The following is a 15,601-nucleotide window of genomic DNA, read 5'->3' as shown; positions in this document are numbered from 1 at the left end:
GTCAGCGCCTCTGGCCTCCAGCGGGCGGCGCTGTGCTGCTCCCTGAGACTAGGCGCTGATGGGAGGGATGCCAGTGGGGACGCTGGGTCCTCTGGCTCTGGGGCTGAGCATCCCGTCCCCCCAGTCTGCAGGGGCCTCCACAGAAGAGCCCCCAAGCCCCCGGGTCTCCGCCGCTTCTCTCAGAACCCTGCGTTCACTCTGCCTGCGTCCGAGCTTGTTTTGGTTTTGTTTTTTTATCTCAGACTGTTGTGCCCAAGATTGTGAATCCGAGAAACCACTGAGAAGCCGACACCGATGCAAACGCACCAGGGTTTATTTACAAGCTCAAGCTTGTGTCCAAGTACACCCTGACACAACGGAGCAGGGACTTGGACCCCGAAGTGGGTTTTAGCTGAGTTTTAAGGGCTGGTCTTGGGGACCTCCAGAAGGGCTGGAGCAATTCCTCAAGTTCTGTTTACATTTTGATATGGGGCCTTCAAGGGCATTGAGCTCTGTTCTCATTCTAATAGGGGCTTCCTGCCCTAGGCCTGGGCTCAGTTCTTATGCTAATGTGGGGCTTTCAAAGACATTAAGCTGTAAACTTTTGGTTTTTTGCTGTAACTGAAGTAATGGAAATTTCAGCTCTTCTTTGCAGGGGCGTGGGATGGCTGGACGTGTGCTAACACTGGACTTAAAGTGGAATGGCCTTAATTTTCTCGGCCTCCACGCATCCCGTCTTCCTATCTAGCTCCTTCCCCCTTCCCTGGAGCTCCTAAGAGAGCAATTGCAAATGACCTCTGGTGGCAGCCTGTGTTGGGGGACAGGCCCAGGGATTTGGGATCAGGAAGTCCTGGAGCTCAGGCATCCAGGCTGTGCAGCCAGATTCAATGCTGCAGACTCTTATTCCCTAAGGCTATCTTGACAACTGACTTCCTACATAGAAAAGCTCTCCTTTGTCTTTAAAAGATGAAGAGCAAGTCAAAGCAGTTTTTCTCTGCCCATCTGATTGCTCAGATTCCAAACTGAGACATATTTCCTGTTAATAAGGATAATTTACTATCCGTAGTACTATGGTTAAAATATTCTGACACAAGTAATTCAGAAGGATGAGGGTTTCTCATCTCTTTCTTCACAGCTCAGTCACTCATCAGGAAATGCATCTTTATGGATTTGGAAAGAACCGAGAGACATTATTACCAATGGTCATATTATTAGATTAAGGATTCTTCCCTGAGATCCCAAGAAGGCAATTTTTCCTCGGGCTTGAGGAGGCCTCTTGGAGTGAGGTTAAAATCAGAAATTGTGAGTTTGGGTTTCAGATAATGAACTGGTTAGCTACGTAAACACGGACAGGCACTTAGGTTCTTTTTGAATTTCAATTCCCTTAAAAGCTATAGAATAATTTCTAAACACCTCATTGGACTGTTGTAGGATTTCTTTATTGCTAATATAAGTTAACATTCATATGGCACATATTATGTGCCACGAATTGTGTCATGTTTCACATAAAAGAACTCATGGGATCCTCCAACAACCCTATGGGCAGATACTGTTATCTTGATGGGCCAACTAAAGGATTCGAACTCAGGAAGCCTGGCTCCAGGCCATTATGGCCACCAGAAAATATTTATTAAGTACTTACTAAAGTCCTAGGTATTGTACAAATAAAGTCCAACACTTTACTCATTAGAGCTCTATGGCACAGGCATTATTACTGTCACAGTTTTGCAGAGAAAGAAGTAGGTTCAGAGCCTAAGCTCAAGGGACTTGCCCAGAGCCCTACAATTCAGAGGCAGAAACCTTCCTTTTCCTCATAATATTCTCCTTCCACCACTTACCTTCTCCTTTCTCTAAGTCTTAATATAAATGTTGCTTCTTCTAGTCGTCTTCTCTGAGGCCCCAGTTAGACTAAGCCTTCTTATATATGTACTTGTAGTAAGCTGTATATTTACCTTTATATTGGCTACTATAATCTTGTTTAGTTGTCTTTCGGTCACTTTTTGGTTAGTATCCGTCTCTCCCACCAGCATGGCCTGGAGGGAGCTAGGGACTGCATCTATGTTGGTTAACTTGGTATTCCTAGCACCTTGCACATAGTAGCTATGCACCAAATACTTAATAAATTAATGGATCCCTAACCTTCTTGAGTTGATGTTGATAAACATTGGAACATGAAATGGACAAAGATAAGAATGAAATTGCTGAATGAAATGATAAAAAGCAATTTTATCCATTCACTCATTCAGTATTTTATCAGGTGCCTACTGTGTGCCATATCTGAGAGAAGGAAAACGATACGTGATTCCATTAGGGTATTATAATAGCAACTTAAAAATTGGCCTTCTAAGGCATTTGCTATAGTTGAAAGCTCTAACGAAAAGGCTCAGTGATTAGGAAGGAACTCAAAATCAAAATAAAGTATTATCTGGGCAGTAATTTCCCAGTAAATTTGGTTTAATAAAAATTTCACATGAATCATTTCTTAACTGACACTGAAGCACTGTGAACTCTTTGGAAGACAAATGTCAAGAAAATAAATGTTATGCATTGCTAATTTTAAATGCACTTGCAATATGGTGTCTAATATAAAAGAAGTATTTTTATCTGATTTTTGCTATTTGTTATCCTTTCCTGCTTTTCAGATTGAGGAGGCATTATACGTGTTCATAAGTGTTTTTCTTTCCTTCTGATATAAAATTCTTACTTTGTTCTCATCTAAGGAACTCTTTAAGAATAAGGCAAAAATTAATTAAACTATTCTAAAAATGTTTTCACACTTGGAGCCTGATTCATTTAAGTCAATTTTCAAAATAAATCTTATTTATTAGAAAAAAAACACAAAGATTTATAGGGAAATTGAGAAGATAGTACAGAGAATTCTCATGCACTCGCACTCAGTTTCTCCAATTATCAATATCTTATATTAGTATGGTACAAATATTAGCTAATGAATCAATATTAAAATATTCGCATTAACCAAAGACCATACTTTATTCAGATGTCCTTAGTTTTTGCTAAGTTACCATCCCTCACATCACATTACACTTGTCCTCATGTTTTCTTAGGCTCCTCTGGATTGTGACAGTTTTTCAGCCTTTCCTTATTGTTGTTGAACTGGAACACTTTGAGAAGTAGAGTATTTTGTAAAATTTCCCTCAGTTGGGACATGTCTGTTTATCTCATGATTGAACTGTGATTGTGAATCATATACAGAGATATACTGCCATTTTTATTATATCATATAGGGGATAGATACTATCAACATGATTTATCAGTCTTGGGAGGCAGATGTCTGCTACCCACTCCTACATGGGAGTTAGAACCTAGCTACACTCCAATTGAAGAAGGCCGTTGGAAATCGCTGTATTCAACTCAGATACACAGGAGTATAGGCCTGACGCTTCCACATGCTTTTCTTACAACCTCTACCAGCACCTACCATCAGGATGTTAGCAGCTAAGTCTACAGGCAGGCAGGATGCAGGTGGGTCCTGCCCTGAGCTCAGCTCTCAAAAGGAAGCATGCCTCGAAGCCAGCTTTCTACTAGCTGCGTTTTTATGGCCATGAGAACGTAGCAGCATTGTAAGTCAGGAGGTTCCATGTACACCGCTCTACTGCACCTGGAGACACAAGCATTGAAGCCTGCAGCTAGGCCCTTGTGTCCTATGAGCTTCTGACAAACTTGTCTAGAGGGGAGGTTCGAAATTCCATCTGAAGGCTGTGTGGAACTGAAGGGCCTGGGGGTGAGCTCAAGTCTCAGAAGCAAGTACCCATTGGACACTGCGTTCAACTAGCTTCTCATGTAAGGAACTTAGTATGTAGCACCAAACTAAGAGAGCAGTTCCTCAAATATCTCTGGATTGGGATATGAGACACTAGTCGTGTGGGCCGGCACCTTCCACTAACCTCTCACAACCCTTCTGTCACACATCGAGGCTAGGCCTGATAGGAGCGAAGTGTATCTGCAGTCAGCGTGTGGGAGGTACAGGGCATGAGTTCAACTCTCAGAAGTGTGTATGCTTTGCAGGCAGATGTCTGCTAGGCACTTATTGATGGGAGCTAGAACCCGAGCTACACTCTAATTGAACAAGGACGTTGGCAATCGCTGTATTGAACTGAGATACACGAGAGTACAAGCCTGTCACTTCCACATGCTTTTCACACAACCTCTGCCAGCACCTAACATAAGGATGCTAGAACCTATGTCTACAGGCAGTTATGATGCGGGAGGGTCATGCCCTGACCTCAGCTCTCACAACGAAGCATGTCTAGAAGCCAGGTTACAACTAGCTGCATTCTTATGGCAGTGAGAACACAGCAGCATTCTGAGTCAGGAGGTTCCAAGAATACCACTCTACTGCACCTGGAGACACTTTCCAGGCCTGCATTATTCCACTTGCGTCTCACCAGCTTCTGACAAACGTCTATGGTGAAGATGTTGGAAACTCATTCTGCAGGCAGTGTGGAACTGTGGGACTGGGTGTGAGCTCAAATCTCAGAAGTAAGTTGCTTTTGGACACGGGGTTCAGATAGCTTCTCACGTATGGAACTTAGTATGTAGCACCAGTCTAAGACAGGAATTACTAGGAAATCGCTGGATTGAGCTTGGAGGCACTAGTCTTGTGGGCCGGCACCTTCCACTTACCTCTCACAACACTTCAGTCATACATCGAGCCTAGGCTTGTAAAGAGCGAAGTGTACCTGCAGGCAGGATGTGGGAGGTACAGGCAATAAGCCCAACTCTCATAAGTGTGTATGCCTGGGAGGCAGATGTCTGCTTCCCACTCATACATGGGAGTTAGAACCTAGCTACAGGGATCCCTGGGTGGCGCAGTGGTTTACTGCCTGCCTTTGGCCCAGGGTGGGATCCTGGAGACCCGGGATCGAATCCCACATCGGGCTCCCGGTGCATGGAGCCTGCTACTCCCTCTGCCTATGTCTCTCTCTCTCTCTCTCTCTCTGTGTGTGTGTGTGACTATCATAAATAAATTAATTAATTAAAAAAAAAGAACCTAGCTACACTCTGATTGAAGAAGGCCGTTGGACATCGCCGTATTCAACGCAGATACACGTGAGTACAGGCCTGTCACTTCCACATGCTTTTCTCACAACCGTTCCCAGCACCTAACAGGATGTTAGCAGCTACATCTACAGGCAGGCAGGATGCGGGAGGGTCCTGTCTTGAGCTCAGTCTCAAAAGGAAGCATGGCTCGAAGCTGTAGTTCAGGAGGTTCAATGAATACTGCTCTACTGCACCTGGAGACACAACCATTGAAGCCTTCGACTTGCCCCCTGCGTACCATGAGCTTCTGGCATACATCTCTAGTGAGGATGTTCGAAACTCTATCTGCAGTCAGTGTGGAACTGTGAGTGACTGCGTGTGGTCTCACCTCTCAAAATCAAGTTCCCCTGGACACTGCTTTCAACTAGCTTCTCTTGTATAGAAGTTAGTATGTAGTGCCAATGTATGAGAGGAATTCCTCGGTAGTCGCTGGATTGAGCTTGAAGACACTTGTCTCCTGGCCTGCACCTTCCAATTGCCTCTCACACCACTTCTGTCATGCAACGAACCTAGGCCTGTTAGAAGTGAAATGTACATGCAGTCAGTGTGGGACCCAGGAAATTTCTTTTTATTTATTTATGATAGTCACACAGCGAGAGAGAGATAGAGAGGCAGAGACATAGGCAGAGGGAGAAGCAGGCTCCATGCACCGGGAGCCCGACATGGGATTCGTTCCCGGGTCTCCAGGATCACGCTCCTGGCCAAAGGCAGGCGCTAAACCGCTGCGCCACCCACGGATCCCGAGACCCAGGAAATTTAACAAAAATCCCCTACTCCTGGACAAGCAGAGGAGGACAGATGCCATTTTGTGCTACACCTGTCACCCCCTGTATGACCCCTACATAAACTGCTTATTGCTTAAGGTGCAGCCCCACCCTAGTCAAGCTTTTGGGCACGCCCTACTCAGAAATCGGCCCATAACAATGTAACCCTGCTTTGTGCCCGCCAAAACTGCACCCCTATTCTGACCAAAGTAATAGGCCAGCTCAAATGGATACTATAGGGTAAGATGTAATTCAATCGGCCACCTGCATGTGGACCGACATGTCTGAGCAACTTTCTGTGTATCCCATGGGCCACTGGCCCCTATAAAGCTGCTATGCCTCTTAGTCTCGGGGTCCAAGTCCCTGCTCCGCTGTCAGGTATACTTAGACCCACGCTCCAGCTTGTAAATAAACCCTCTTGTGTTTGCATCGGTGTCGGCTTCTCGGTGGTTTCTAGGATTCACAATCTTGGCCACAACATTTGGGGGCTTGTCCGGGATCTGAGAGACCTCCAGGACCTTATCCGGAGGATTTCACACGTGGTGAGTGCACTCAACTTTTTCCACCTTTTGCATGTATATTCTCTGAGAGCTCCAACCTGTAGGAATTCCAATCTGTATTAGGTCGGCATTGGCTTAGGCGGACGCGCTGGTGGGCCATCAACCGGGGATCTTGAGGAGACGTCCCTTGCCCCTGTCTGGAGGATGGAGGTCCTATCTGTAAGGAGGATGGAGGTCCACATCTGTATGGAGGACGGGGGTCCTCATCTGTATGGAGGACGGGGGTCCTCATCCGTATGGAGGATGGGGTCCTCATCCGTAAGGAGGACGGGGGACCTCATCCATAAGGAGGATGTTGTCCTCATACGTAATGACGACAGGGGTCCTCATCCATAAGGAGGTCTGGGGGTCCTCATCCGTAAGGAGGACGGGGGTCCTCATCCGTAAGGAGGACGGGGGTCCTCATCTGTAAGGAGGGCTGGCTGCCAGCCCTTCGGATTACTTTCTGTCTTGTCTCTGCAGCCGCACTAGAACGTTTGTCTGTTACTGTGTTCTTACCTCTTTGCGCGCTGGTCTGTGTTACCTGTTTGTGTGCTGGTCTGTGTTACTGTGTTCTTGTTAACTGTGTTATACTGTGTTACTTGTGAACTGTCGTAACTGTCTGTGCCTTGGTGTGGACGGGGGACATAATGGGGCAGATGCAAACCATACCCTTGTCTCTTATGCTCTCCCACTTCTTGGATGTTAGGGAAGCACTCTTATTCTGAGCATAGACATACAGAGAGAGAGATTCCAAATTTATTGCATATCAGAATGGCCAACCTTTGATGTGGGATGGCCCCGAAAGGAAATTTTCACCGACCTATTATCTTACAGGTTAAGGCCGTGAACTTCAAGGACAAACCAGATGGCCACCCTGACCAGATGCCCAACATCCTGGCCTGTCAGGACATGATCGAGAATTCCCCTCCTTGGCTAAAACCCGTTTTTACTCCCCAAAGCACACAACTCGCCTGAAGGTAAGGAGAGACTCCGGGTCCACCGCCAGACTCTAATGGCAGGTCTCCAGGCTGCCGCGTGCAAGACTACCAATCTGGCCAAGGTCTATGATGTGAGACAGGGTAAGGATGAGAGTCCAGCAGCCTTCTTAGAGGGAGCAATAGAGGCTTTTAGGCAGTACACCCCTATGAACCCAGAAGCCCCGGAAACAAAGGCCGCAATTATCATGGCTTTTGTTAACCAGGCCGCTCTGAACATTAAAAAGAAATTGCAAAGAGTAGAGAGACTGGGAGAGAAGAGCTTGCAGGACTTAGTGATAATAGCAGAACGAGTCTATAATAGAAAAAGTCCGGAAGAACTGCATGTTACCACCCCACACGCTATTAAAGGGGTACTCAAACAGCCCCCAGACAGCTGGATCAGCAATGCCCATCTGACCCATTATCAGACCCTACTGCTAAACCCCACCAGAATTTTATTTAAGCCACCGACAACCCTGAATCTGGCAACGCTACTCCCTAACCCAGACTGGGACCCCCCTCTGCACGACTATCAAGAAATTTGGGCACAGGTGTACGGAATCAGCGCTGATCTCCAGGACCAGCCACTGCCGAACGCCGATGCCACCTGGTACACGGACGGCAGCAGTTTTGTCCGAAAAGGAGTCCAAATTGCGGGGGCAGCCATACCATAACCACAGAGACAGAGACCGTCTGGGCGGAGCCATTGACAGCCTAAATGTTGGCTCAATGGGCAGAACTGATCCCATAGGCCAAGGCACTGACCATGGAGGAAGGTAAACGAATAAACATCTACACCGACAGCAGGTACGCCTTTGCCACCGCTCCCATTCACAGAGCCCTTTACAGAGAGAGAGAGAGCTTCTGACAGCAGAGACAAAGACTGTTAAAAACAAAACGGAGATTCTTGAACTCCTGAGGACCCTCTGGCTGCCCAAGGCCCTAGCCATCATCCACTGTCTGGGGCACCAAAAGGCAGACACACCAGTAGCCAGGGGAAACCGGCTAGCTGATTTAAAAGCAAAGAAGGTGTCCCTTTTGGTGACCCAGGTCTTAGCAACCACGCTACCTGATCCGGGGGAACGGAACCTGCCGGACACCCCCAACTATAGTGATGCTGACTTACACTGGATCAAACACTTGCCTATGACCCAGTGATTGTGTGGCTGGTGGAGGGCCACAGACTCCAGCATCATCTTGCCAGAGGAACTGGGATGGCGAGTCCTATCCAAAACGCATCGGAGTACTCACACGGGAACAAGGAAGATGGAAGACCTCATACGACATGCAAAGATCACTATTAAAGACTCTCGAGCAAAGATCGAGCAGATGGTGGCAAGCTGCCACTCATGCCAGTTAACTAATGCCACCGCCCATGGATCTAACCCAGGCACCTGGCTCCGGGGGGACCGCCCAGGAGCCTACTGGGAAGTGGACTTCACTGAGGTAAAACCTGGAAAATATGGATACAGGTATTTACTAGTGTTTGTAGATACATTTTCAGGATGCACAGAGGCATTTCCCACCAAACCTGAAAAGGCACAGACCGTGACCAAGAAACTGCTGGAAGACATCTTACCGAGGTATGGTTTTCCTGTTAAGATTGGGTCAGACAAGGGCCCAGGATTCTTCTCTAAGGTAACACAGGGAGTGGTACTAGTACTTGGGGCAGATTGGAAATTAGATTGTGCATATAGGCCCCAGAGCTCAGGACAGGTAGAGAGGATGAACAGAACATTAAAGGAGACCTTAACTAAATTAGCCCTGGAGACTGGCGGGGACTGGGTGACTCTCCTCCCCTTCGCCCTATATAGGGTGAGGAACTCCCCATATAAGATGGGACTGACTCCCTACGAGATCATGTTCGGTCTTCCTCCACCTGTTATCCCCATTTTAAAACTTGAGGTGCTTGCTGAATTTGATGATCACCAACTTCTTTTCTCCCTCCAAATGTCATGAACCCATGAGCAGGTGTGGCCTAAGCTGAGGGCCCTCTATGAGACTGGGCCACCCCCGGATCCCCATCGATATCGGCCAGGTGACTGAGTGTACGTGTGTACGTGTGGAGATACCAACACCGGACACTTCAACCTCGCTGCAAGGGACCTACACCCTGATCCTGACCACTCCCAATGCTCTCAAGGTCGACGGGATTACTCCCTGGTCCACTACACCCACGTCCAGCCAGCTGACCCACATACCGTTCTCAAGAACTTTGTTCCAGAATGGAAAAGCCACCCGGAAAAGGACAATCCCCTAAAGCTAAGAGTGCACCGTTCTCACTAATTTCGCACCTCCAAGACTCCCTAGTCTGAGGTTGTCCTTCAAAATAGAAAGGGATTAGACTTAGTCTTCTTACAACAAAGGGTGTGTGTGTGGTGTGGGGGGGGAGGGTTATGTGCTGCCTTAAACGTAGAATGCTGCTTCTTAGCTGGAATATAAATGGCAGCGAGAACAGCAACAAGGTTGGTTAAAATCCTGGTTTAATCATTCCACCTGGCTCACTCTAAGAGCAACCTGGACCCTTGATTGGATCCTGCATAGGATCCTCTGAAAAAGGGGGGAATGTGGGACCCAGGAAATTTAACAAAAATCCCCTACCCCTGGACAAGCAGAGGAGGACTGATTCCATTTTGTGCTACACCTACCACCTCCTGTATGACCCCCACATAACCTGCTTATTGCTTAAGGCGCTGCCCCACCCTAGTCCAGCCGCTGGGCACACCCTAATCGGAAATCGGCTCAGAACAATGTAACCCTGCTTTGTGCCCGCCAAAACTGCGCGCCAATTCTGACCAAAGTAATAGGTCAGCTAAAATGGATACTATAGGGTAAGATGTAATTCAATCGGCCACCTGCGTGTGGACCGACATGACTGTGCACCTTTCTGTGTATCCCATGGGCCACTGGCCCTTATAAAGCTGCTACGTTGCCTCTTAGTCTCGGGGTCCAAGTCCCTGCTCCGCAGTGTCGGGTATATTTGGACCCATGCTGGAGCTTGTAAATAAACCCTCGTGTGTTTGCATCGGTGTCGGCTCCTTGGTGGTTTCTCCTATGTGCAATCTTGGGCACAAGACCAGGGCCTGCGGCCCTGACCTCCCTTCCAGGGCCACACTGACCGCCCCACAGGCCCTCTGTGCCCGAGGCACACAGGCACGGGGATGCGGGGAGGGGAGGAAGTGCCCCGGAACCCGGCCAGCCCAGGCCCCCAGGACAGAGGGAGCACAGACCTCCTAGGTTGCTTTGCACAGACCCTGGTGACCTGAGGCTCGCTGACTGTCACTCTGTCCCAGCCCCTCCTGGCCCGCGGGGCACAGGCTGAGTCCCAGTAAAGTCCGTGGGGTCCAGACCCTGGTGTCTGGCCGCCCCTGGAAGGCACGTGGGGACGTAGGCTGTGTGTGTGCCTGGCGGCGCCCCTGCAGGGGCTGGTTGGGGCCTGGGTGGTGCCCCCTCCTCCTCTCTGGGGGTCTCTCCACGCCCCGAGCACAGAGTTCCTGGAGACACAGAAATGGGCTGGCTGTGCATTTTCGCACCACAACACTTTCTTGACTTGCTACAGCAAACGGGCTCAGAGCCGAGGGTGTGCACCTTCCCCTGGGCAGGGAGACCTTTCTGTCCTTTAGGGGAGGGCAAGAATCACATGGGGTGGTGGGCGGGGGCTGGAGTCCCCCACCTGGGAGCATGTGTGGACTCCGTGTGGGGGCTTGTGTCCTGAGGTTTCAGCCTGAGAGACGGTTCTGAGGACAGCAGAGCTGACCTGGACCTGCAGCTCATGGGCTCCTGTGCTGGGTCCCCGCAGGGCAGCTGGACCCCGGCCTTGGGCCCCCTGTGGCCCCAACACCTGGAGGAGCCTGCCTCCTGCTGTGGGTGTTGGTGGGGCCAACAGCCTACCCCTGTTCTCCCCACCCTGGGGTGTCCCGGGATCCCCAGGGCTGCCCTAGGTCAGCGACCCGGATCTGTGGGGCACGACCAGGGCCCAGGAGGCTACATCCAGCTGCGAGAGGGCTCCCTCATCCCAGAGCCAGAATCCAGGCCCGGCCAGGGCCATGGGGGGCTGGATCCCATTAGTCTTTGTGTTGGACCTGGGGGGGACTCAAATCACCCCAGCCCCCACAGTGCCCAGGGCCAGGCCAGGCCAGGTCCCTCTGGGTTAGGGGCTGGTGTCCTGTGCAGGGTGTGCCGCCCTCCAGGAGGGACAGTGGGAGGAGGCAGGGCACAGTGCATCCTGTGCTCAACTCACCTGCACCCACCCTGTCGGGGGCTCCCGGCATTCCCTCTTCCCTGCAACCCCTGGGTACTCTATGGGACACCAGGGCTCTGATGGGAGTAGGCTGTCCAGAGAACCCCGGGGAGGCTGAGCATGTCCCACAGGGGGCAGCTGCACCGGGTCCTTGCTGGGAGCCGATGGTGTGGGGGCAGAGGTATGATGGTGGTGGAGTGTGGGGGTTGGTGTAGGGGTGGTGGTGTGGGGTTATAGTGTGGGTGGGGATTGTGTGGGGGTGTGAGGGGGATGATGTAGGGGGGATGGTAGGGGATGGTATGGGGGCGATGCCATGGGGGATGATGATGTAGGGCGATGGTGTGGAGGTGGGGAATGAGGGGGATGGCATGGGGGCCTGCGGACACAGGGCATCCCGTTTCTCTAAGATGCTCACGCAGACGTGTACAGATAAAGGCGACCCCAGTCTGGGGTTTGCTGTGACACCTGCCCCTCGGGCCCCGCGTGATCAGTGCAGGGCCCTGGCTGGACCGGGGGCATTATCTGGGGGTCATCATACTATGTATGTTTACAAATTGCAAATTGTCTCAAATGAAATGCATAGACTTTAGAAATATATAAAGCATCGAGGGTGGGTGTCACCCTGAGCCGTCTGGCCCTCATCGGATCGATGTGTGTCCTGGTCCAGCCACGGTCATGCCGCCTGTCCCCCAGGTCCCCTTACTGCCCCCCACGGCCCCCACCCCAGCCCCTTGCCTTTCAGGCGGCTGTCCCTCAACCCTTTGGAGGTCAGCTCACATGGCAACCCCTGGAGGCCCCATCCTAGTGGCCTCCTCATCCCCGAACTCCGGGTGTGGGGGCACGGGGGTCATCCCCAGCACCTTACCATGCGGCGGTGTGTGTTGTTGGCTGCTGTTGCTACCCCCGGCCTCAGAAGCCCCGTGTTTCCTACCCAGAAGCTCCCGGGCCTCCCCTGGGGCCCCGAACCCCCCCCTCCCCCAGGAGCCTCACGCGACCCCGTAGCGGTCGCAAAACATGGTGTGGCTGCCGAACATCCTGTTGACGTCCAGGCCTATCTGCGTGATGTCCCTGGAGGAGACCAGGGCCTCCTCCTTCATTTCCTGCAGGAAAACCGGGGAGGAGGAGCCGGCATCAGGGACACAGACCCCGACCTGTCACCAGCTGCCGTCCTGGGCAGGGAGCCCTGGGGCCACCATGGGAGTGTGTCCTGCCAAAACCTCCTTCCTTCCCTTGGGAGTCCAGGGATGGCGGCAGTGCGCACCATGCCCATGGGACCTCTGTGAGGGCCTCTCTGTGCCCAGCTGTTGTGGGCGGGGAGGTGACTGAGGGTCAGCCTCGGTGGGAGGGGACAGGGGGTCAGCCCAGGTGGGGAGGGGACATGGGGGTGTTGTGCTCAAGATTGTGAATCCGAGAAACCACTAAGGAGCCGACACCGATTCAAACACAGGAGGGTTGATTTACCAACTCGAGCTTGCGTCCAAGTATACCCGACAGGGCGGAGCAGGGACTTAGACCCCGAGGTGGGTTTTAGATTAGTTTTGTTTTTTTGTTGTTTTGGGTTTTTTTTAGCTAGTTTTAAGGGCTGATCTCAGGGATCTCCAGAAGGGCTGGAGCAATTCCTCAAGTTCTGTTTACATTTTGATATGGGGGCTTGGAGGGCATTGAGCTCTGTTCTTATTCTAATAGGGGCTTCCTGCCCTTGGCTTGGGCCCAGTTTTTATTGTCATGTGGGGCTTTCTAGGACATTAAGCTGTAAACTTTTGTCTTTTTTCCTGTAGTTGAAGTAATGTAAATTTCAGCTCTTATTCACAGGGACCTGGGATGGCTGGACATGTGCTAACGCTGAACATAAAGTGGAATGGCCTTAATTTTCTTGGCCTCCACATGTCCCATCCTATCTAGCTCCTTCCCCCTTCCCCAGAGCTCCTAAGAGAGCAATTGCAAATGACCTCTGGTGCTAGCATGTGTTGGGGGACAGGCCCAGGGATTTGGGATCAAGAAGACCTGGAGCGCGGTGGTCCTGGGTGGATGTGCAGTGGGATTCGATGCTGCAGACTCTTATTCCTAAGGCTATCTTGACAACTGACTTTGTACATAGAAAACCTCTCCTTTGTCTTTAAAAGATGAAGAGCCAGTCAAAGCATTTTTTCTCTGCCCATCTGATTGCTCAGATTCCAATGTGAGACGTATTTCCTGTTAATAAGGATAATTTACTATCCGAAGTACTCTGGTTAAAATATTCTGACACAAGTAGTTCAGAGGGATAAGGGTTTCTCATCTCTTTCTTCACAGTTCAGTCACTCATCAGGAAATGCATCTTTATGGATTTGGAACGAACCGAGAGACATTATTACCAATGGTCCTATTACTATGTGAAGGATTCTTCCCTGAGATTCTTCCCCTGTTTTAACTGACACTGAAACACTGCGAACTCTTTGGAAGATAAATGTCAAGAAAATAAATGTTATGCATTGCTAATTTTAAATGCACTTGCAATATGGTGTCTAATATAAAAGAACTATTTTTATCTGATATTTGCTATTTATTATCCTTTCCTGCTTTTCAGGTTGAGGAGGCATTATAAGTGTTCATAATCGCTGTATTGAAATGAGATACAGGAGAGTACAAGCCTGTCACTTCCACATGCTTTTCACACATCCTCTGCCAACACCTAACATAAGGATGCTAGAACCTATGTCTACAGGCAGTTATGATGCGGGAAGGTCATGCCCTGACCTCAGTTCTCACAACGAAACATGCCTAGAAGCCAGGATACAACTAGCTGCATTCTTATGGCAGTGAGAACGTAGCAGCATTCTGAGTCTGGAGGCTCCAGAATTACCACTCTACTGCACCTGGAGATACTTTCCATGCCTGCATTATTCCACTTGCATCTCTCCAGTTTCTGACAAACGTCTCTGGTCAAGATGTTCGAAACTCATTCTGCAGGCAGTTGGAACTGTGGGACTGGGTGTGAGCTCAACTCTCAGAAGTAAGTTGCCTTTGGACACGGGGTTCAGCTAGCTTCTCACGTATGGAACTTAGTATGTAGCACCAGTCTAAGACAGGAATTACTAGGAAATCGCTGGATTGAGCTTGGAGGCACTAGTCTTGTGGGCCGGCACCTTGCACTTACCTCTCACAACTCTTCAGTAACGCATCGAGCCTAGGCTTGTTAAGAGCGAAGTGTACCTGCAGGCAGGATGTGGGAGGTACAGGCCATAAGCTCAACTCTCAGAAGTGTGTATGCCTGGGAGGTAGATGTCTCCTATCCACTCATATATGGGAGTTAGAACCTAGCTACAGGGATCCCTGGGTGGTGCAGGGGTTTAGCGCTCGTCTTTGGCCAGGGCGCAATCCTGGAGACCCGGGATCGAATCCCACATCAGGCTCCCGGTGCATGGAGCGTGCTTCTCTCTCTGCCTATGTCTCTGACTCTCTCTCTCTCTCTCTCTCTTTGTGTGTGTGTGATTATCTAAATAAATAAATTAATAAAAAAGAAAGAACCTAGCTACACTGAATAAAGAAGGCCATTGGACATCGCCATATACAACACAGATACACATGAGTACAGGCCTGTCGCTTCCACATGCGTTTCTCACAACTTCTCCCAACACCTAACATTAGAATATTAGCAGCTACGTCTACAGGCAGGCAGGATGCTGGAGGGTTCTGCCCTGTCCTCAGCTCTCACAGGGAAGCATGCCTAGAAGCGCACTTTCAACTAGCTGCATTCTTATGGCAGTGAGAAGGTAGCAGTATTCTGAGTCAGGAGGTTCCAAGATTACCACTCAACTGCACCTGGAGATACTGTCCAGCTCTGCATTGTTCCCCTTGCGACTCAGAAGCCTCTGGCAAAGGTCTCTGGTGAAGACGTGCGAAACTCACTCTGCAGGCAGTGTGGAACTGTGAGGGACTGAGGGTGAGCTCAACTCTCAGAAGTAAATGCTTTTGGACAAGGCGTTCAGCTACCTTCTCACATATGGACTTAGTATGTAGCACCAGTCTACCACAGGAATACCTGAGAAATCGCTGAAT

Source organism: Canis lupus, chromosome 26 (assembly GCF_048164855.1).
Source record: "Canis lupus baileyi chromosome 26, mCanLup2.hap1, whole genome shotgun sequence".
Classification (NCBI taxonomy): Eukaryota; Metazoa; Chordata; class Mammalia; order Carnivora; family Canidae; genus Canis; species Canis lupus.
The sequence above is the reverse complement of the archived record's forward strand: the minus strand, read 5'-3'. Positions refer to the sequence as shown.